This window comes from Oryctolagus cuniculus, chromosome 15, assembly GCF_051225735.1.
Source record: "Oryctolagus cuniculus isolate XC-2025 breed Fujian yellow rabbit chromosome 15, ASM5122573v1, whole genome shotgun sequence".
In the NCBI taxonomy this organism is placed as follows: Eukaryota; Metazoa; Chordata; class Mammalia; order Lagomorpha; family Leporidae; genus Oryctolagus; species Oryctolagus cuniculus.
In genome coordinates this window covers 43,079,661-43,102,230 of record NC_142881.1, presented here as the reverse complement: position 1 = coordinate 43,102,230, position 22,570 = coordinate 43,079,661, and the positions used below count along the sequence as shown (strand labels likewise).

The 22,570-nt window shown below is 44.3% G+C and overlaps 1 protein-coding gene across 25 annotated transcripts in view; it reads right to left on the bottom strand.

The window, feature by feature from the left end:
* The window catches only part of SGMS1 (sphingomyelin synthase 1), a 338,931-nt gene that overhangs the window by 252,185 nt on the left and 64,176 nt on the right, over window positions 1-22,570 (bottom strand). For 5 of the 25 annotated variants that reach the window (XM_089314838.1, XM_089314837.1, XM_089314836.1 and 2 more), the window contains exon 3: window positions 5,043-5,107. The exons of the other annotated variants lie outside the window; for them this stretch is intronic. The gene's annotated coding sequence lies outside the window, so the exon portion shown is untranslated. The remainder of the gene's footprint in view (window positions 1-5,042; window positions 5,108-22,570) is intronic. 25 annotated transcript variants of the gene reach the window in all.

The following is a 22,570-nucleotide window of genomic DNA, read 5'->3' as shown; positions in this document are numbered from 1 at the left end:
GTTGGAGGAATTCTGAGGTCAACAATGTTAAGCAGCTTTCTTTGCCACAGGAATTCTCAAAGCCTTCATTGTACATTGTGAACTTTTTATTTATTTATTTATTTTATTTTTTGACAGGCAGAGTGGACAGCGAGAGAGAGAGAGAGAGACAGAGAGAAAGGTCTCCCTTTTGCCATTGGTTCACCCTCCAATGGCCGCCCGGTGCACCGCGCTGATCCAAAGCCAGGAGCCAGGTGCTTCTCCTGGTCTCCTAAGCAGGTGCAGGGCCCAAGGACTTGGGCCATCCTCCATTGCACTCCCAGGCCACAGCAGAGAGCTGGCCTGGAAGAGGGGCAACTGGGACAGAATCCGGCGCCCCGACCAGGACTAGAACCCAGGGTGCCAGTGCCGCAGGCGGAGGATTAGCCTAGTGAGCTGTGGCGCCGGCCACATTGTGAACTTTCTTAAAGAAGGATATATTACCCAACAATTCTCACATCCATTTGACATGGAATTATTTTACGTTTTTAACCTTTGTGTCTTGCAAAACGGCTAAAGTGGTTATCCAAATTAAGTAGAGCTGCTATAAGACAGGCCAAAAGTTCTAATGCTACTTGCCCTATTAGCAGGCTGAATAATGGCCCCCTTAGACACACCCTTATCTCCAGAACCTATGAATGTTACCCTATATGGTAAAAAAAAAAAAAAAAAAAAAAAAAAAAAAAAGGCTCACCAGTGGGATTAGGTTAAGGATACTGTGGTGAGATTATCCTAGTGGGCCCTTAAATGCAATTAAAGTTATCCTTAGAAGAAGAAGGTAGAATATGACCTGATTCCAAATGGAACAGAAGGCAGCAATGTGGCCACAGACGTTGGTGTAAGGCAGCCCAAGTCAAGAAGTCAAGAAGGAAGGGATAGCAGCCCCCAATAAATTGCAAAAGACAAGAAAGAGATTATCTCCTAGAATCTGCAGAGGGAACATAGCTCTGCCAACAGCTTGATTTCCATCCAGAGAACTGATCTTGGATTTCTGGCCTCCAGAACTGTCAGAAAATAAATGTATGTTGCCTAAGTCACCAAGTTTGTGGTAACTGGTCACAGCAGGTTAAGGAATAAAATAATAGCCACAGGGCCAATCATAGCTGTGGTGCTTTTATCTATGTTGACATTAAATATTCTTAAGTGAAGTCAAATTAGCCTTGTCCACAATTAGGTCACTATTAGCCTTGGTTAGTCAAGTTGCATCATGAACTTAAGGCAGGAGTACTGGTTAATAAATTCTGGACCTGGGTTGAAACCCAGGACTCCAACACCAGCTTCAACATTTACTAGCTAATTACATGGCCTTGGTCAATGCATTTATCCTCTTTGTGACACAATTACCTCATCTGTAAGATGGAATGATATTCACAAACTTGCTTTATGGATGAGATCATGTACAAAAAGTACTTAGTTCCTGACATACAATAAATGAAAATTCAGTAAATGAAACTACTATTACATTAAAGTATCACCAGTATTAATTGGGGGGTGGGAATTCATCACCCTAAGCTAAATCTCAATATACTCCTTATTTTCAATTTGGCAAACAACAATTTAAGAAACAAAATATTTATTTATTTTAAAGGCAGTTATAGAAAACGAGAGGGAGACAGAGAGACAGAGAGATCTTCCATCCACTGATTTACTTCCCAAATGGCCACAATAGCCAGGGGTGGGCTAGGCCAAATCTGGGAGCAAGGAACTTCATCCAGTTCTCCCATGTGGGTGGCAGGGAATCAAGCACTTGGGCCATCTTCCACTGCTTTCCCAGGCTCAGACAGATATATCTACCCTGGTTGAACATTATACATGTATGCAAGTTTCAAAAACATAACATGAATACATACAACCTTCATCTGTCAGTTTTAAAAAATCTTCAATAAAAATGCCCAATTTTATTCTTCTTGTATGAGTCATCTATGTTAAACCACAGCGCTAACAAAACTTTATTCTCTTAATAACATGCTGCTGATGCTCTACTTGATAATGTTTATGTTAATGCTTAGTTATGCTCACTGTAACAGGTAAAATTACTCTAATAACCTTTAATTTAAAATATGGCGCAAGGAAGACAAAGGTTCTTGGTATAATGTACAAGTATTCACACTATCCGCCTTTGGTACCTTTTCACACCTACCACTAAGTCTCCATCACCACTAAGTCTCCATCACTACTTGAGCACCCCTGCTACCCTGAAATACCTACTCCAGCCCACACAGGTGATTTAGGAGTTACCAAAGACCAGGCCTGATTGGAAATACTGGGACACCACTGGTACAGAGGTGTTTGCGACTCATAATTTTGGTGCCTAAAGCCTTTAAGAGTCTTCTATTGGCCGGCGCCGCGGCTCACTAGACTAATCCTCCGCCTACGGCACTGGCACACCAGGTTCTAGTCCCAGTTGCGGTGCCAGATTCTGTCCCGGTTGCCCCTCTTTCAGGCCAGCTCTCTGCTATGGCCGGGGAGTGCAGTGGAGGATGGGCCAAGTCCTTGGGCCCTGCAGCAGCATGGGAGACCAGAAGAAGCACCTGGCTTCTGGCTTCGGATCAGCGCAATGCGCCGGCCACAGCGCGCCAGCCGCGGCGGCCATTGGAGAATGAACCAACGGCAAAAGGAAGACCTTTCTCTCTGTCTCTCTCTCACTGTCCACTCTGCCTGTCAAGAAATAATAATAATTTTTTTTAAAAAAAGAGTCTTCTATTAAAAGGGAAGTTTCCCTAGGAAAGTTAGAATTTTAATTCTTTATTAGTTACATACTTTAGTGCTCATTAGTACTAAAAGAACCAAAGTTTGGGTTGACACAAGGTGGAAAGAGTCAAGAAAAGAACATGGAAAAAAGCACCATCTTCACTACACTTTTGGGCGCCACAATCAAGAATCCTTAATTATAGAAAATTACTCTTGTGTCTCAAGCAACCTAATCTATATTCTAGAATCCTGGCAAAGCCAGATGGGCTATGAAGACGAAGGTTTGCAAGAGAAAACACTTGATACCACAACAACAACAACAACAAATTGTCAAATCCTAATTAAAACACTGGGCCCCAAGAACTTTCAACAAAGATGAACAAAGGCGACCCAAACTTCTTGTGCTGTCCTAAGTAAACAAGGCGCACACTAAAAGAACATAAGAGACAACACATGAACAGAGATTTTCCTCCCCTGATCAACAGTCACAGCCCCAAGAGCTACCAGGTCACAAAAGATGAGGGTGAAGAAAGAGTGACATCAACACAGCCAACACATTCCCCCAACACACCCCACCCTTAAGTGCTGGTCAAAGTTGGTCTGTACTAGCAAGAGTGACAAAGAAGCAATAGCAAAGGCCAGGATGTAGGCAGGGAGAGTTCATCTATAGGACCAAAAGAACAGGAGAAGTCATGAGCCATCCCTCAAACCTTCAGAGAAAAGCAGACTCAGCAAGGAGCTCAGAGGGTAGAGGTCCCAGATGGTAGCTGGAGAGAGCTCAGAGTCTACACACTCATTATCCTCAGCAGGCACTGAGGCTCTATGGAGACACAAGCCTACCATAAATTTAACCAGTTATGTGGAATCAAGCCCAACTAAGGGGCTATGGAAGCAAAGAAAACCAAGTCACACCTCTGGCCACATTCAACAAACAGGGATAACACCATAGACACAGAACCATACAGCATACCTAAGAGGCAGTAAATAGAGAAAGCTGTCCTGTCAGGCCAAGACTGCTCTGATACACTAAAACCTCATTAAGGCCTGTAATTCAGAAAAGCAAGCCTCAGCTAATGAAAAGTTAAAATGGCATTGATTTTTACAAAGCACCTCCCTTTGTTAATTTTAAAATCAAGGGTGTAAATCCAAAGGCCAGTGGAGCCAGGCACAGAGAGTAAATGGTTGCAGCTGGCAGCGAGGTAAAAACCAGAAGGTGCAGAGTCCGGGCAGGTAGCCACTTCACAGCTCTAGCCAGCTGCCATCCTGGGACTGCAGGTACAGGAGCAGGCTGCAGGCACCCCTGCACAGGCACCTGGCATGGTTTGGGGGCTGCCCCCCCACAGTTCATCTAGAGCAGGGGTAGGGAATGCCAGGCCTGTGAGCCACATAAGGCCCATGAAATCATTTGGTCTCGTCCTACCAAGGCAACTGCAGGTGGGACTAGAAAATCAATAACTCCATAGCAGGTTTATTTTTAAGTTGATAATTTTGTATGGCCCATGAATTATGTTATAAATATCCACATAGTCATTGGCAGAAAAAAAAGATCCCTCACCCTGATCTAGGGAACCACAGAACCTCTGGCTATTTGGTTGCTTTTCTTTTAAAATTATAAAAGTCATCTGAGGGAATAAAATTTAGTTTCAAGGGACATAAATTAAGAAGTCAAAGTCAGTCCCTTCAACTTTCCCAGCTGCTCCAAGATTAGATTGCTGGTCATTCCTCTTTTTCTAGATACACAAAATGTTCTACAAGTTGCTTTTCTTTACTCAACAATATATCTCAGACATTGTTCCACATCAGTATGTTCAGATGTACTGCATTCTCGTCGCCAAGTGCACAGTTAAAACACAGAATTTCAATGCTAGAAGACAACTGAGAGCCTCTAGCCAATCCCTTCCACATAACAGACAGATTCTGCAGGGGTCTCGGAGCACCTCTCGCAGCACAGGAAAGACACCGGACACTCCCTACCTGAGGCCACTCCAGCAGGTGTCACCAGCACCATGCCATCATCTTTGCTTTCCAAAGAGACTGGAGCCTCAGAAAAGAATCAAGGTAAAGGGGAAAAAAAAAAAAAAAAGAACCACGGTAAAGGCTTCCCACACGGCAGGTAAGAAACAGGAAGGGGACTAAAATTATCTTAGAACAAAGTCAATGACTGTGATCAGTGAGAAACTTTACATATATCAACTTTGGTTTTTATAATCAGCAAATACCAAGAATCACTCTAAAGTCATCCAAGTCACTAAATTAGAATTCACTTAGTCATATTCTACCAATTTCCAAAACACATTTGAAATGAAGACAATACAGAATTTAATGAAGTTCACCATTCTGCTTCCAGGCCGGGCAGGAGCAGGCTCACCCACAGGCTGCTCATCCAGACCAGCTAGAGCTGCGGGAGTCAAAGAAAGGATGTAGTTGAGGCCTCTGCTTCAAACGTTCCTTAATAAGGGAACATTTATTAAAAGGAAGAACTGTAAACTTCATATTTAAAATACAAATTCAGTTAGTGACTCAAGGTACTGAAAAGCTAATGAAGTATTCATACCTTCAGAGATTCCAGCTTCAGTTCCCAAATATAGAAAAACCTCTCTATCTAAAGACATAAACTCTCTGGAGGCCAAAGCCTGCCTGCATGGCTGGCTGTTAAAACATTTTAGGAAACTTGACCTCAAACTAAAATCAGCATGTCAGTAAGGCTTACTTAGAGCTTTTAAGAATCCGTATTTCAAACAAACACAAATTTCACAAATAAATTGTTCACGTGTCCTATTAGTACATACATTTTGCTATATAAAAGAATATTTCTCTATGATTCTTTATCTTAGCTAAATGCAAGGACCAAATCTAATTGCCAAGCTGTAAACAGGAAATATTCCAGACTGTCCCCCTTCTTTCTCCTCCATTCCCAGATGAGATTTCACGCACGCGCACACACACACACACACACACACACACACACACCCAAACACACACATCTAACCACCTGTCTCTTGATTTCCTCTTTCCAAATCTTTGGTTTAGGTTCTCACAAAATCCCGAGGGGCTGAAGGCAATTGCTTCCTGAAACATCTTTCTGTCACCAGTCTGGCTCCACTCCCATCCGCCCCCTACAAAACTACCTGAGAAACCTCAATCATTCCTTCAGCAAGTATTTACAGTGTTCCCACCAACTGAGAGGCACTGTTCCAGGCACTGAAGATAAAGCCATGTACACAATCCAGTCCCTGCTGTCAGAACCACCCCACTGTGGTATCAGGGAAGGGCGAAGAGCCTGGAGAAAAGCAAGCAGACAGGAAGCCAGGGAGTACTTGGGGACTGGGTTACTTTATCAAGAGTGGTGGACAAAGGGGACAGATGAGCATGTCTTGAAGGAAGATGAGGAGTTAACACATCGGGGGAGGAATGTGGATCACAGAGACCAGGGCTGCACACAGTCACAACTGGGAAGCTTGTTTGAGGTGAAACTAGAATAGTGTGTCCATGCAATAACTCCTTCCCAGAATTTCTTGGAAAACTTTCAAGTATTCCAGAATTCCAAGAAAAATCAGTCAAGAAACAGGGAAAGTTGTTAAATTCTGTTTGTTCAGCACTCAACATAGAATCCACTGACATAAAATTCAAATTAAGAGCAGGAAACACTGGCTTGCAGAGTTGAAGGTCAAATCCAACATTTCTAAGAACTGGGACAACAGCATGTAGAAAACAGGCAGCCTGATCCAACCACTCAACTTTGCTTGTAGCTGTTACCCAGGTTCTAAGTGTGTGTTCAGGGTTAGTCCAAATTGCAAATAAGCTGTGTACAGGAAATTTTATATAAACACTGATTCTATACAGTTCTGTTAATCTTGCTCGAAGATTGAAATGTAGTAATATTTAAACACTACTGGGGCCGACACTGTGGCATAGTGGGTAAAGCTGCGGTCTGCAGTGCTGGCATCCCATATGGGTGCCAGTTAGAGTCCCAGCTGCTCTACTTCCAATCCAGCTCTCCTGGGAAAGCAATAGAAGATGGCCCAAGTGCTTGGGCCCCTGCAACCACCTGGGAGACCCAGAAGAAGCTCCTGGCTCCTGGCTTCAGATTGGCACAGCTCTGGCCGTTGTGGCCATCTGGGGAGTGAACCACTGGATGGAAGACTTTCTCTCTCTCTGCCTCTCTGTAACTCTGCCCTTCAAAATAAATAAATAAATCTTTAAATAAATAAATAAACACCATGGGATAACCTTCAAAGGTTTTGTCCAGAATCTGAATACTCTCTGTAGGGTACAATTCTTTGTAATCATTAAACTTGGCATTTCTTATTAAGTAATTTTCAGGTATCCATAATAATGAGTAAAGTCTAAGAAAAAAGATTTAAAAAAGCCTTTTGCTAATAATGTTTTAAAATACAGAAGTATAAAGCTTCATTATTAGTCATTTAGAAAAGCAGAATCTCTGAGCAGCATCCTTTTTTTAAAGATTTATTTATTTGAAAGGCAGAGTTACAGAGAGGCAGAGGCAGAGAGAAAGAAAGGTCTTCCATCCACTAGTTCACTCCCCAGATGGCCGCAACAGCTGGAGCTGTACCAATCTGAAGCCAGGAGCTTCTTCCAAGTCTCCCACATGGGTGCAGAGGCCCAAGCACTTGAGCCATCTTCTACTACTACTTTCCCAGGCCATAGTAGAGAGCTGGATCGGAAATGGAGCAGCCAGAACTTACACTGGCACTGATATGGGATACCAGCAGTAAAGGCAGTGGCTTTAGCCACTACACTACAGCACTGGCCTGAGCAGCATACTTTTAAAAAGAAATTAGTAATAAATCACTGAAATACATGGTGGAATATCTAGTGCCCCTTATTACATATTTAAGCAATACTAGGTTTTACATGAGGTTGAAAAGAACTCTTTTTTATTTTATTTTAAAAGATTTTATTTATTTATTTGAGAGGCAGAGTTATAGACAGAAAGAGGGAGAGTCAGAGAGAAAGGCCTTCCATCCCCTGGTTCACTCTTCAAATGGCTGCAATGGCCAGAGCTGAGCTGATCCAAAGCCAGGAGTCAGGAGCTTCTTCCAGGTCTCCCACATGGATTCAGGGGCCCAAACACTTGGGCCATTTTCACTGCTTTCGCAGGCTATCAGCAGAGAGATGGATCAGAAGAGGAGCAGTCAGGACATGAACCAGCGCCCATATGGTATGCTGGCGCTGAGGCAGAGGCTTAGCCTGGTATGTCATAGCACTGGCCCTGGAAAGAACAACTCCTGCTTTGGCAAAGAAGAATAGCTTATCAACTCTTTTTTTTTTTTTTTTTTTTTTTTTTTTGACAGGCAGAGTGGACAGTCAGAGAGAGAAACAGAGAGAAAGGTCTTCCTTTGCCGTTGGTTCACCCTCCATTGGCCGCTGTAGCCGGCGCGCTGCTGCCAGCGCACTGCGCTGATCCTATGGCAGGAGCCAGGTACTTATCCTGGTCTCCCGTGGGGTACAGGGCCCAAGCACTTGGGCCATCTACCACTGCCTTCCCGGGCCACAGCAGAGAGCTGGCCTGGAAGAGGAGCAACCGGGACAGAATCCGGCGCCCCGACTGGGACTAGAACCCGGTGTGCAGGCGCTGCAAGGCAGAGGATTAGCCTAGTGAGCCACGGCGCCGGCCTCAACTCAAATTTTTAATGAAGCATTTTAAAAGAAAAAGGTGCTTTAACAGTAGGACAAGAAGTTGTATAAAGGGTGTTGTAGAAATCAGAACCTGACCTAAAATATGAACAAGTAAAGAAATTCAACAGTAAAACCAAATCATGCAACCAGGAAAAAAATACTTTATTGTTAAAAAAGGGGAAAGAGTTTTTACACCAGTGGGGGACCCAAATCTTTTATATAGTAGGCAGTAAGCATTGCTGACCTTTGTTTCAAAGAACACTCTACATTCTGTCTCATTCTTCTAAGGCTGTTTAGTACAAAAACAACAGAATTATTTCCCACCATAGGTGGGCTGAGAATAGGAAAAGAAAAATGGGAAGAAAGGGGAACTTGGAAGGTTTTGAGGTTACAGAGGTAACTTACATAGATATTAACTTAAGTGCTATAGTTTGAACAGGATTTGGCTCCCCCCACCATCATACAGACATTTACATCTCAAAGGCTTAAGTTAATGGTACTACAGAGGGTGAGGATTCATCCAATTATGGTATTGAAAGTTGGAGCCTTTCAGAAGTGACTGGATTAGATTAGGCCATCGGGGTGGAGAGCCCATGATCAAATCATGGTGGCTTTATAAGAGACCCCACAGACATGCACGACCATGGGCCCGGCCTCTCTGCTTTCTGACTTGTGACTCTGCCCTCTGCAACAGTTCCACACCCACCACCCTCATCAGATGACAGACTAGAGGAGTTAGCCAATCTTAGACTGTAAACCTCCAAAACCATGAACCGAAATAAACCTTCTTCCTCCAAAAGTAGCTTCTCTCAGGTATCTGTTATACTGACAAAGAGGTGACTCATACACTTAGCTGATTAATTTATATTTATTTATGTAATTCGCACAGCCACTCTAAGAAGCAGATGCTGTTATTACCTCCTATTAAAAATGAAAACACTGAGACAGAGAAGGTGGGCTACTTGTAATGCAGTTAAGTGGTAGAGCCACAGGCACACCCAGACTCTAGATCCAGGCCCCTGCTAGTAACCACTCCTTTTTCCTGCCCCTATACTCCTTCAACTGGACTCTGCAGTTTCTGAATATAAATGACAATTATGTGCTAATGATTCAATCAACTCCCAGAAACCTATTATTATTACTATTTATCTAATGGGGTTTATTTTTTTAAAAGAGATTTATTTATTTGAAAGTCAGAGTTACACAGAGAGAAAAGGAGAGGCAGAGAGAAAACAAGGTCTTATATTTGCTTGTTCACTGCTTAATTGGCTGCAAACACTGGAGCTGCGCCAATCCGAAGCCAGGAGCCAGGAGCTTCCTCCGGGTCTCTCACACGGGCGCAGGGGCCCAAGGACTTGGTCCATCTTCCACTGCTTTCCCAGGCCATAGCAGAGAGCTGGATTGGAAGTGGAGAAGCAGGGTACCAAACCGTTGCCCATATGGGATGCCGGTGCTTCAGGCCAGGGCTTTAACCTGCTGTACCACAGCACTGGCCCCTATCTACTGGTTTTTTAAACTCTAAGTATTTTTTTCACTTATAGGCACCATCTGAGTTTATACCATCATATTCTGAATCTAATTCCTAGACTAGAATTCTCTAGGCCCGCCATAAAAAAGGAACAAGTTACGACTGGTTGCTTACAATTTCCTGCCTGAAATAGCCCAGATAAGCAACTCGGAATGAGCCAAATACCACAATGCAAAATAGCATCTGGCATTTTTTCCTGATTAATGGAAGAGCTGGATGCCATTCGTGTTCAACAATAGGAAATTTCAAGGCCTTGGAAAGCTTTCTTGTAAGTACATATTGACCTGGAAGCTACTGAGGACCAGCCCATATAAGTTCATTCAGACAACCCCAGGGTGAAAAAAGAGAAATATTCACTTAAAACAGACCATAATGCCTCAGGACCATGGTAAACATGCAGCAGGGTACACATCACATATCGAAGACCCGTCACTGTAACTAAGTGGGATGGACAAGAAAGTCCCCAAATGTTGCTTTACTTGGCACAGTACTTTACTTCAACCTTCTTTTCTTTAACATTAGTTCCAACCACCAACCATTAAACAACACAGCCCACCTGCATCTAGCTGCCAGAAGTGCACCTGTGACTATCATTCCAAGTCATTTGGCTCACTCATATCCTGTATTTCTACACACAGCAAATACCCAGGCTGCTTTTGTTAGGTAGGAAGTCAGATATGAGCTTATGTGTGTGTGACAAAGGCCTAAAGAATTGACATCTAGGTCCAACATATGCATCTCAAAGTCATACCAATAACTTTCCAGGGGCAGCCCAGTATATGCATTTCAAATATTCTGCTCCAGATCCTGATCCTCCAGGGGGTCCTGACCATCCTTCCTCTAACCGGGGCAGCACCAGCCAGGCTTCCTCCTGTCTGATAACTTCACGGGGAAAACTCAGATAGGAATTTTTCTATTTAAATCCAAGAAGTCCTTTGTTCCAAGAGGAGCAGAGGTGGGGAGGCAAGACCCATCCTCTTAAAAACCCCCAGCCTCAACCAGACTGTGTGCTCAGCCCTCTGCCTCTATGCTGAGCCACCCACCTGGCCTGGCCAGGTGTACTCTCTCCACTCAACCATGTAACCCAGCTCTCCCCCAGTCTGAGCGACTGGGCACTCTCTCTTTCAGGTCCTGTCTGGAGAGGTGCCCATCCGTTCTTACGGATGTCCCTGCCCTGATAAACCTTGCTATTTTACTTTCTACTACTCTGTCTCACACCTTAATTCTTTCTTGAGCGAAGACAAGGACCCTGCCTTTCACCGGTAACACTTTGGGAGTGAAGAAAAGGAAAGGATTAAATACGGTTATTTCTCTGAACAGTGATGATCATCAGATATAGGTATATTCTAGAATTAAACCCATTTTGCTAATACAGAAACTGATCCTTAAAATAGTTAAATAACTTCCGAGGCCACACAGGTCTGAGTGTCACTGCTCCCCTGTACTCACTATTACTAGAAACATTTTAGCAGCTTTTCTCAAAGGACTAAGCCTGCCCAGAGGCATAGGAAATACATCTGACAACACAGAGGAATGAATGGTCTCACCTGAGGAGCTCCAGGTGGAGACCCACAGCGTGGAGAAGGTGTTCACCAGGCACGCAGGCATATGTACACAGTCCCAACACTGAGAAGTTTTTACAGGCAAAAGCCATCCCTTCCTAAGTAAAGCTATATGAACTGCAATTCAACTATGTCAACAGGAGGAAACATCCAACACCTCTTCCTTAAACACCGGAAAGCTTATGCAGACAGAAGAAAGGAAATAAAGCAGATATAAATAGTTCAGTGAGCATGTCAGTTCTCAGTAGGAACTTTCACCATTTTTCCTTCAATTTGTTACAGACACATACATAGTCTCATGTATAAATAAGTACCCATTAAATAGATGTATAATGTTTCTCCTTGCTGACCTAGCAATATAACTGCCAGGTGTTAATGCCAGGCACTGAGCAAAGCGAAGAGAGCATTACCAATGACAGGGACAAGTCAAACGTATAGAGTGAGAAGGGCTTTGTCCACACATTCCTGGCAGCTTACCCTTCCAGTAAAACAATCCTGCAATTATAAAAGCACCAGGCCCTTTGACCTCGTAATCCCGAACATGCCACGATTGTTTTAATGAATTCCCTTCTACTTCCCACAATCTGCTTTGATCTAGTTGTGATCACGGTTTCCATATCCTGCTCGCCAGTTTTCCTAACAGCCATTTAAAAAAGCTGCATTACTCAGCAAGGGACCACAGTCATTGGGAGAGAAGATTCCGGCTGCATCTGTTAACCTTTTTATGTTGTATCACACCTTGTTAAGTCAAGAATAGTATCTAAGTTCTGTGGCTAAGCACAGCTCCAAAATGCTAGTGCTTTTATGAGGTGGACAGAAATATTTAAGCCCACAGTTGACTGGTACAGTTGATAGAAACAAAATTAGACTAGGTGGGAGCTAAAAGGCCTGGTTTTTGAACCTTGAACTATTTAACATGACCTTCAGCAAACCATAATTGCTCTGTTTTTCTCACAGGTTTTATGGCATGTCTGCAGTGTTTGTGGCACTAGTTCAAGCATTTTGCAAATATCAACACGCTGCAATCCCATAACAACCCTAGGAAGTATCTCCACTCTCATTTGACAACTGAGGAAACTGGGGCACAAAGTAATACACCAGCTAGTATCAACCAGCAGAGTGTGAATGGAACACAGACCATCTGGGTCCAGAGCCCAATCCCCTAACCACTGCCACTGCTAGATTAGAGGATTTCTGGGTTTTCTTCCAGCTGAGACCTTCTATGATTCTGAAATTCTAAGAATGTGCTGTGCTTACTCGATCACATTTATGCCAATTTCTTGAATTTGCTCAATGCCCTTCATGATACATTCTTGATCTTTAAACACTGACAGATTTAAAGCAGCTACCAAAGACACTGACTTCAGACACTTGCTTTAATGAAAGGTCAAGCAGAAACAAACTAGAAAGCCATGTGGTGCTTCAATTCTGGTTTATTCAGAATTAAACTAACTCAACTGAAAGGTGGAAGGATGCGAGACACAGAAGCATTTTGCTTTTACAATTACCAAGACTGCAAACACCAGTTTCAAGGCTCTCTAACATTTCAGGTGGGCCTCTCGCCCCCAAAAGGATGGAGGTTGCAATGACATCTCTAAGCCACCAGAGAGCGTATCTTCATACAGGTTCAGAACATTTACAAACAAGCCAAGTTAAAACTTTAGTTTTCCAAGATGGTGTTAAAAACCCACCCACCCTGGGTCTTTAACACCTGGCACTGTGGTATGGTGGGCTGGGTCTAGCCTTCATTCTGCGGTGCCAGCATCCCTTGTGAGTGGCTAGGTAGTGCTCCTCTTCCAATCCAGCTTTCTGCTTCTGGCCTGAGAAAGCAGTGGAGGATGGCCCCTGCACCCACATAGGGGACCTGGAGGAGTCTCCTGGCTTCCCGCTTTGATCAACTCAGCTCCAGTGTTGCAGTCACTTGGAGAGTGAACCAGTGGATAGAAGACCCCTCTCTGTCTATAACTCTCTTGAATAGATAAAATATTAAAAAAAAAAAACTCACCCTGGTTTATGTACCTTTTTATTCAAATCAATTAAGTCTGAAGTGTACCCTTTCATGTCTTCTATGAAATTGCAGTCTCACCCCTTGCCCAAATGAGTGAATGAAATCACCACTTTCAAGATCAGATTCTAGGACTCTGCTATGGACAAAACCCGAGTTATCTCATTAAAATGCAGATTCCTGTCCTCTACACCTATATAGATCATGGTTTTGTGAGTGTGGTCTGGGGCTCAGGAATCTACATTTTTTTAGGATTTATTTTTATTTATTTGAAAGTCAAAGTTGGCGGTGGCAGGGGGTGAGGGTGTCTTCCATCCACTGGTTCACTCCCTAAATGACCACAATGGCTGGAGCTGGGATGATCAGAAGCCAGGAGCCAGGAAGCTTCTTCTGGGTCTCCTTCATGTATGCAAGGGCCCAAGGACTTGGGCCATCTTCTGCTGCTTTCCCAGGCTCATTAATAGGGAGCTGGATCAAAAGTGGAACAGCTGGGACTCGAATTGACACCCATATGGGATGCCAGTGCTGCAGGCAAAGGTTAACATGCCACACCATAGCGCCAGCCACCAGTAATCTACATTTGTAACAAACCTGTTGAGGATGTACATTTAAACACACACATACACACAAACACACATATACACATACATACACATACACCACCAAAATCTTTCCCAGTGCCTCCCTGACTGGCACAGATGTTTTGTGGACCACAATTTGCAACACTGTGATAGATACTACAAGAACTAAGTTATATTTCCCTTAAATCCCAGCCCAGGGACTGGCATTATGGCATAGCAGGTAAAGTTACTGCCTGTAATGTTGGCCTCCCATAAAGGCATCAGTTCCTGTCCCAGCTGGTCCACTTCTGATCTAGCTCCATGTTAATGGCCTGGGAAAAGCAGCGGAAGATGGCCCAAGTGTCTGGGCCCCTGCCAGCCACATGAGAGACCCAGATGAAGCTCCTAGCTTCAGCTTGGCCCAGCCAGTATGAAAGATCTCTATCTCTCCTTCACTCTCCATAACACTTTCAAAACAAAAAAAAAAATTTTTTTTAAAAATCCCAGCCTAAGGGCCGGTGCTGTGGCGCAGCGGGTTAACACCCTGGCCTGAAGCACCAGCATCCCATATGGGTGCCAGTTCGAGTCCCGGCTGTTCCTCTTCCAATCCAACTCTCTGCTATGGCCTAGGATAGCAGAAGATGGCCCAAGTCCTTGGGCACTTGCACCCATGTGGGAGACCCGGAAGAAGCTCCTGGCTCCTGGCTTCAGATCGGCGCAGCTCAGACTGTTGCGGACATCTGGGGAGTGAACCAGTGGATGGAAGACCTCTCTCTCCCTCTCCCTCTCTCTTCTCTCTGTGTAACTCTGACTTGCGAATAAATAAATAAATCTTTAAAAAAATAAATAAAAATAAAAAAATAAAAATCCCAGCCTAAATACTGTCTCCACAACCTTTAGGAAAGGGAAGGTATTCTGTGTCCCTCTTTCCCTGTGCACCTGCTGGTGATTTCAAGAGACCTCCTTGTCCTCAACTGGCAACAGGATTAGCCCTTGCTAGTGAGCTCAAGCTCTTCTTCTAAAAAGGAAACCCTCAAAGCTCCTAGTAGCTTCAGCAACTCATTCTCAGCGTCAATTACCCACCCTGAAAGAATGAAAGCAGTGGTTTCACTCTTGAACTAGTAAGTAGCTCACCAAGTGCTGGCTTCCTGTTAAGCATTCCAGGCCTTCTCAAACACATGGCAGCACAAGGTGGGTCATCAGGGCTCATGGCAGTCCCTGATTATCACCACTTCAGAACCCATCATTCTCTAAGCAGATGGGAGGAGGACACAGCACACTCCCAGACCGTGCCTACAGGAAGCACTCTGCACACACAGGGCAAGCTGTCTTGTGGCTACTGACATAAAACAATGCTGACAGGTTGCTGCTTCTATTAAGGGAAGGTATTACACCACAGTTAAAACAAACTCCTCCAAACACTATGATACTGAAAGCCATGGTAAACCCTCTGACGTAAGAAACCCTTTTTATGGAATCCATTTCCTGTGCGATCAGTCCCATAGTGACAGGGGTTTCAGTTACAGGAATCCAGACCCAGGGTTTCTGATTACACTCATGCATGCTTCGGAATGAAAGTAACAGACAATCCATCTCCAAGTGCCAGAGGCAGCTTGGATGCCAGCTCTCAGGGCTCCCAGACCAGCCTTTACGTCAGATCCTGCTTGGTAAAGGACTCCAGGAGACCCAGTGGCTCACCCTGAAAGAAAAGCAGGCACCAACCAGGGCTAAAAGACATCAGACATAAGGCCAGACAAAATAATACATCGTCCAACCTGATGTTAAAGTGTTGAATGCAACACCCTTACTTCCCACACTCCTGGACCAGTCACATTAGCGTGAACTTTCACCACTACAACAACTTGGGAAACTACATGAGAGAGTCCACTGGCTTTCCTGAGGTCATGGATAGGATACTGTTAGACAGTCAGCCAGGGAGAAGGGATCTAGCACAGTGAGAGACAGAAAGCACATGCTGCAGGGAAGTGACTGGTCAGAGCAAGCAGTAGTTACTTTGGAGAGAAGGGAAAGGGTCATGATGTTGATGGGTGTGCTCCTAGACCTGCAAGTCCTTCTTGGGGCAAGCAGTGCAGTAGTCAAGATGTCACTTGCCATGCTTGCTTTCCATATTGGAGTACCTGGGTTCTAGGACTGGTTCCGCTTCTGACTCCAGTTTCCTGCTAACGTGCACCAGCAGCAGGAAATGGCTCAAGCACTTGGGTCCCTACCACCCATGTGGGAGACCTGGATTCAGTTCCAGGCTCCTGGCTTCAGCCTGGCCCAGTCCTGGCTACCACAGACATTTTGGAAGTGAACAAGCAAATGAAGACTGACCTCCCCATCTCTTTCAAAAAAAATATTTTTAATAAAGAAACAAACATTTGTTTCCTGTTCTCAGTGTGACTTGTGTTCCCTTTTGTGGTCATGAATTTTTGTTTTATGTACTTTTAATGAAAGTACACAACATTTTAAAAAAGCATCTGCAGGGGGCTGGCACTGTGGTGCAGCAGGGTAAAGCCCTGGCCTGAAGCGCCAGCATCCCTTATGGGCGCCAGTTCTAGTCCCAGCTGCTCCTCTTCTGATTCAGCTCTCTGCTGTGGCCTGGGAAAGCGGCAGAAGATGGCACAAGTCATTGGGCCCCTACACCCATGTGGGAGACCCAAAAGAAGCTCCTGGCTTCGGATCGGTGCAGCTCCAGCCGTTGTAGCCATCTGGGGAGTGAACCAGCAGATGGAAAGCCGGCCTCTTTCTGTCTGTCTCTCTCTCCATAACTCTGTTTTTCAAATAAATAAAATAAAATCTTAAAAAAAAAAAAAAGTATCTGCATTGTGACACTACTGCAAGCTCAGCAATCTTTCCTTTCCCCTGAAGACCACACATCCCTCATGGCCACGGGGCCAAGACCACAAGCACATGCCGCAATCAGAACTCAGCCATGTTCCCACTGGCAGGCACACACCAGTAGCAGAGTTGTTTGTTTAGAGGGTTCTCCCAATTCTACAACTCAAATGTGGTAGGGTAGCCAATGTGATACTCTATAAGCAATAGAGAACATATGAGAATCATCCAGTTAATGCAGGCCAATAAAACAGTGTTTTACCCAGTGCAAAAACTGGCAGGGAGAAAGCTTTGAAAGGTTAAACAACAAAAAAGTTGAAAGCTCAATGAGGAGGGACCAACATTGTGGCATAGCAGGTAAAGCCGACCCCTGTGGTACCAGCATACCATATGGGTGCCAGTTCATGCCCCGGCTGCTCTGCTTCTGATGGCCTGGGAAATACAGTAGAAGATGGCACAAGTGCTTTGGCCCCTGCTACCTATGTGGGAGATCCAGATGAAGTGAGGAGCCAGGAGCTTTGGCCTGCTCAGCCCTGGCCATTGCTGCCCTCTGGGGAGAGAACTAGCAGATGCAAGATCTTTCTCTCTCTCTCTCTCCCCCTCTCTCTTTCTCTCTGTAACTCTGTAATTGAAATAAATAAATGAATCTTTAAAAAAAAAATGTTCATTGAGGAAAAGCAGGAAAGAGCATGTGCTAAGCCTTCCACAAATGGGCACATTACTCATAACACAGGATGGGGACAGTGGGTGTCAGGAAAGAGACAAACGCTATAGCCATCCAAGGAAGGGGGAGAGGCACAAAGATCACAAAGGGCAAGAGGGAAAAGCTCATTCTGCAGGCTTTTTAAAGTAATTCCACTGTCTGCCCTCTTCTTACCCTCTGCCATTCTATGACTTTAAACATCTATTTAACCTTCCAAAGCATTCCTTCTGTTTATTTTTTTAATCAATAAAACAAGACATGTATCCAATGTTGCTTACCCTTTTCTTCTCTCTACAGCAAGTAAGAAAGGGACTGCAATCATCTTCCTCAATTCAGCACCCAAGTTTTAGTACACAATGGCTGGCACCCAGCAGACACATGACCAAAACCACTTTGAAGAACTAAGCATAAGAAGATACTTATACAAACCCTCTGTGCCAAACCACTCACTGACATCGAGCAATTTCTCACTGCTGCAAAGCTGAAGACGACATCATCAGTGTGGCACTGACTACTACATCTGCTCAGAATGAAAACTAAGCAGCACCCCCAGGACTTGAAAATTGAAAATGCTGCCCTTCATGTCACATCAAACATGTTCATGTTACACCTGGGATATGAACTAGTTAAGACCACGGCCTTGAAAGTTGGGTATAGGGGTCGGCGCAGGGTTCACTTGGTTAATCCTCCACCTGCAGCGCCGGCATCCCATGTGGGCGCCGAGTTCTAGTCCCGGTTGCTCTTCTTCCAGTCCAGCTCTCTGCTGTGGCCCAGAAAGGCAGTGGAGGATGGTCGAAGCACTTGGGCCCTGCACCCGCATGGGAGACCAGAAGGAAGTGCCTGGCTCCTGGCTTCAGGTTGGTGTAGCTCCGGCCGTAGCAGCCATTTGGGGGGGGTGAACCAATGGAAGGAAGATCTTTCTATCTGTCTCTGTCTCTCACTGTCTAATTATGTCTGTCAAAAAAAAAAAAAAAAAAAAAAGTTGGGTATAAATGAGTTAAAACCCAAAATCTACCATCAAGGGTCCTGGGCAAGTAATGTAACCTGGGACCCTCTACCACAAGCCCTAGGAGTGACATGGCCTCCAACTTCTTCTGCCTCTAGTCGGCTTCAGAGCCCTCCATTCTTCTCCCCTGGGAGCAACTTGAATGTTAATACAATGGTGTCTCCCTGTTGGGGGTGAGTCTAAGAGACAGGGCCCCAGTCCATCAGAGATACCAAGCAAGCCATCGCTTTCTCCATGCCTGGCACCCAGCATTTCCCCATGATCATCAGATGCTCCTCCCAGGATTCTGGACTGGAGCAAGCAGCACAGCATGACAGAGGATGCCGCTGCTTAACGATGGGGAGGTGCCCACAGGGTCATCGTCCCCAGGGTGTCCATGCAGAGCAGGGGCTTGCTGTTCCAGTGGTTCATCTTAAGTCATGGTTCTGGCTACTTAATACTCCTTCAGTAAATGTGGAGTGTTCTTCCAACAAATGTTTTTTTCTGCTTCAAGTTGTTATGTGCACCCAAAAACATACAGACAAGGGTGTGAAAATTTTGACAACCTTTGGCTTCCCTAAGTACAAGAGGATGACAAAAATAAAACATCAAAAGAAGTCAAGCTGGAGAAGTGACAGTTTAGAAAACGAGACTGAGCAAAGATACATACTACAGAAGTGGCTTTCAATGAGTCTGCACAAGCCACTGTTTTCCCACCTTAACTTTGCTGTTGGTCTTTTGTTTCTGAAACAGACTCTCTATTTGCTTGACACAGCAGTGGATGTTATGTCCAGAAAACATATTGATTTTCTTTGCTTTTCTCTTTTGACAGCTTCTTCTGTTTTCACATTTCTCTGATTCTTCTACATTGTAAGGCTATGAGTTTTTAAACTCTTCAGCATTCAATCCAGTTAAACAAATCTGTATTTAAGTCCTACTGTGTTCAAGGCACCATAGGTATGCATTTATAGCTAATCTCATAACAAATGGAGAAAGTTCAAGTCTACTGGAAATTCTGTAACTGACATTTAAAATTATCCATTTTTAAATGTCTAAGAAATCATTTTGTGAGCCTCTAGGTTCATCACATATAATACATTCCAGCAATACAAAAGCTAAAGGCTCCAAACAGTGACCCAAATGCCAAGACAGTAAGTCAACAATAAGCCAAACACCAAGTCACAGACAGGTTGTATCTGACCCACATGGCATGGGTGCTGTTCAAAGTTTTTAATCAGTTACTTACAAATCTGCATCTCCATGAAAACCAAAAGGTCTTCCCTCCTGCCACTCCCTACTGGAGCAGCCACCTGGCAAAGAGAAGCAGGCTTCAAACAGCCAGGGCTCCTGTTCCAAAGGACACAGAGCTTCCAGTCTATCATAGTGCCCAACCTCCACCGTTACCTAACATCCGGCCCACTTCACCAAGTTGTCTTATCTGCCTGACCCAGATAAATTTGGTCTTCTTATTTTAGACAGATCATAAAGTGGACTGTAAAAAATAACACACACACACACACACACACACAGCTATTTCAAATGCTTCAAAATTCCATTCTCCAGGGTTAAAAGAGGGGAGAAGATGTCCTTCCTACTTTCTAACAAATAGTCCCTGGATTTTACCCATTCTAGAAATATCAAATTTCCAAAGCACAATAACTCTTATTTCATTACTGATTTTTTTACTTAAATGTTTGTTTACAGGAACTTATCAAATGTTCTTATGATGACTCATTTTATTTACCATGCAACTTTTCAGGTGTGGGTAGCGGTTTCTGGACACTTGTCTAATTGGTAGCAAAAAAAAAAAAAAAAAAAAAAAAAAAAGCAGAAGTAAGACTCTCACAGTATTGTAAACATTTTTGCCTCAATCACCACATTTCTAAAATACACCACTACAACACCCTACCGTTATCAGCAGAAAGCCTCTAGTACCGCTAGAGCAGAACTTTTCCAAGGTCCCAGTAAGTGTTATATCTTCCTAACTTTCCATTAAAAGGAGGCAGATAAAATTTCCCACACTATTCGTTCTTACACAGCAGTACTGAACAGAGCTCAAAAATAGTAGCCATTCAATAATGCTTGGGAAACCCATGAACATGCGAATAGAGGAAGGAATGCAGGAACACAAACACCTAGCACATTATCTTTGAGCCAAGGGACCATCAGGATCCTGTGCTGCCTGCCTTCTGTCCATCTAGCTAATGGAACTCTCCTCCATGACTACAGCTAGCCAGCCCTGTCAGAACGCCCGTCATCCCCAACCAGTGCATCATGCCAACTCATCTTCCTAAAGACTACTGAAAATAAACACTGGCTTCAAAAACAAAAGCATACACAAACTGCAGTTTGCACTCCTATGAGCACTTTTCCCCTACATAAACAAGAGAAACCATCTATAAAGAACTGAAGTGGTTATCTCTTCGTCCACAAGAGTTGGGGTCTAAGTGCTACCTGGGGCACTTCAGATGGAGTACATAGTGTGGATGGGAAGTATGCTTTTTCAGAAGGGATGAACAGTAATGAAGTCAGGGAAGGAGGAACCAGAGATTTCAGAAAAATACACATTCCAGATTTGGTAAAAGGGTATTTTCTACCACATGTTCATTAAGCATAGACTTTGGAGACAAATGGGCCTGGGGTCAGTGATTTCATCATGTTTTGGAATCTGAACAGGCAGCTTCCCAGCCTGCAGTCTTCATGTACCCGCTGAAGCAGCTGGAGTGATCCCACATTAGGAAGTTGGTTTAAGAGTCTGTGATGGGGCCAGCGCTGTGGCTTAGCAGGCTTAGCTGCCTGCAGTGCCCGCATCCTATATAGGCGCTGGTTTGAGACCGAGCTGCTCCACTTCTGATCCAGCTCTCTGCTATGGCCTGGGAAAGCAGTGGAAGACGGCCCAAGTCCTTGGGCCCCTGCACCAGTATGGGAGACCCGGAAGAAGCTCCTGGCTCCTGGCTTTGGATCAGCTCAGCTGTGGCCCTTGTGACCTTCTCTCTCTGTGTAACTCTGAATTTCAAGTAAAATAAATCTTAAAAAAAAAAAAAAAAAGAGCCCTGTGACAAGGCTCCAAGATGGCATCCAGCAGCCAGTGTGCCATAGGGTCAGCAACGTGTTTCATCTCCCTGGCTCTTTTTCAAGGACATCTGCTACCTTCTAGGAGTATATGGGTAAACTTCTTAAAAATTCTACACTGGCAAAGTACTGCTAACTGTGTACTCTATGAAGAGATTATATGAGAACTAACTAAAGTTCTTCTTGATTTCCAAGCTTCTTATTCCCAGAGGAAAGCCCTGGAAAAACAATGGAAGGTACTATCCTCATTGTCTTTATTATTCAAAATAGCATTTCTGGCCGGCGCCTGCACCGCGGCTCACTAGGCTAATCCTCCGCCTAGCGGTGCCAGCACACCGGGTTCTAGTCCCAGTCGGGGCACCGGATTCTGTCCTGGTTGCCCCTCTTCCAGGCCAGCTCTCTGCTGTGGCCCAGGAGTGCAGTGGAGGATGGCCCAAGTGTTTGGGCCCTGCACCCCATGGGAGACCAGGAAAAGCACCTGGCTCCTGGCTCCTGCCATCGGATCAGCGCGGTGGCCATTGGAGGGTGAACCACCGGCAAAGGAAGACCTTTCTCTCTGTCTCTCTCTCTCTCACTGTCCACTCTGCCTGTCAAAAACAAACAAACAAACAAACAAACAAAAAAAAACAGCATTTCCTAATCGCAGAAAGTATCATGTGACAAACATCTTGTCCTGGTCCCTCAGTACCAAAGGTTATAAAGAATTAGATTGAGGTCAGTTATGTGAAATCACTGAGTCATACAAAATCACTTCCAGGAAGTCCATTATTAAGCCTCAGGTCAATCCCTGCAATGTTAATGATTCAAAGGAAACTGACATTCCTTGTGGACTTCACCTATTCTGAACTTATTCTTAAAAAATGCTGGAAGAAATCAGCATAATGTGGTCCTTTATAACACTATTTGTAGTGACACTGCATTATACATGGAATTCTTTCTAAAAGAGAGTTTTAAAAGTCCCAATGAGT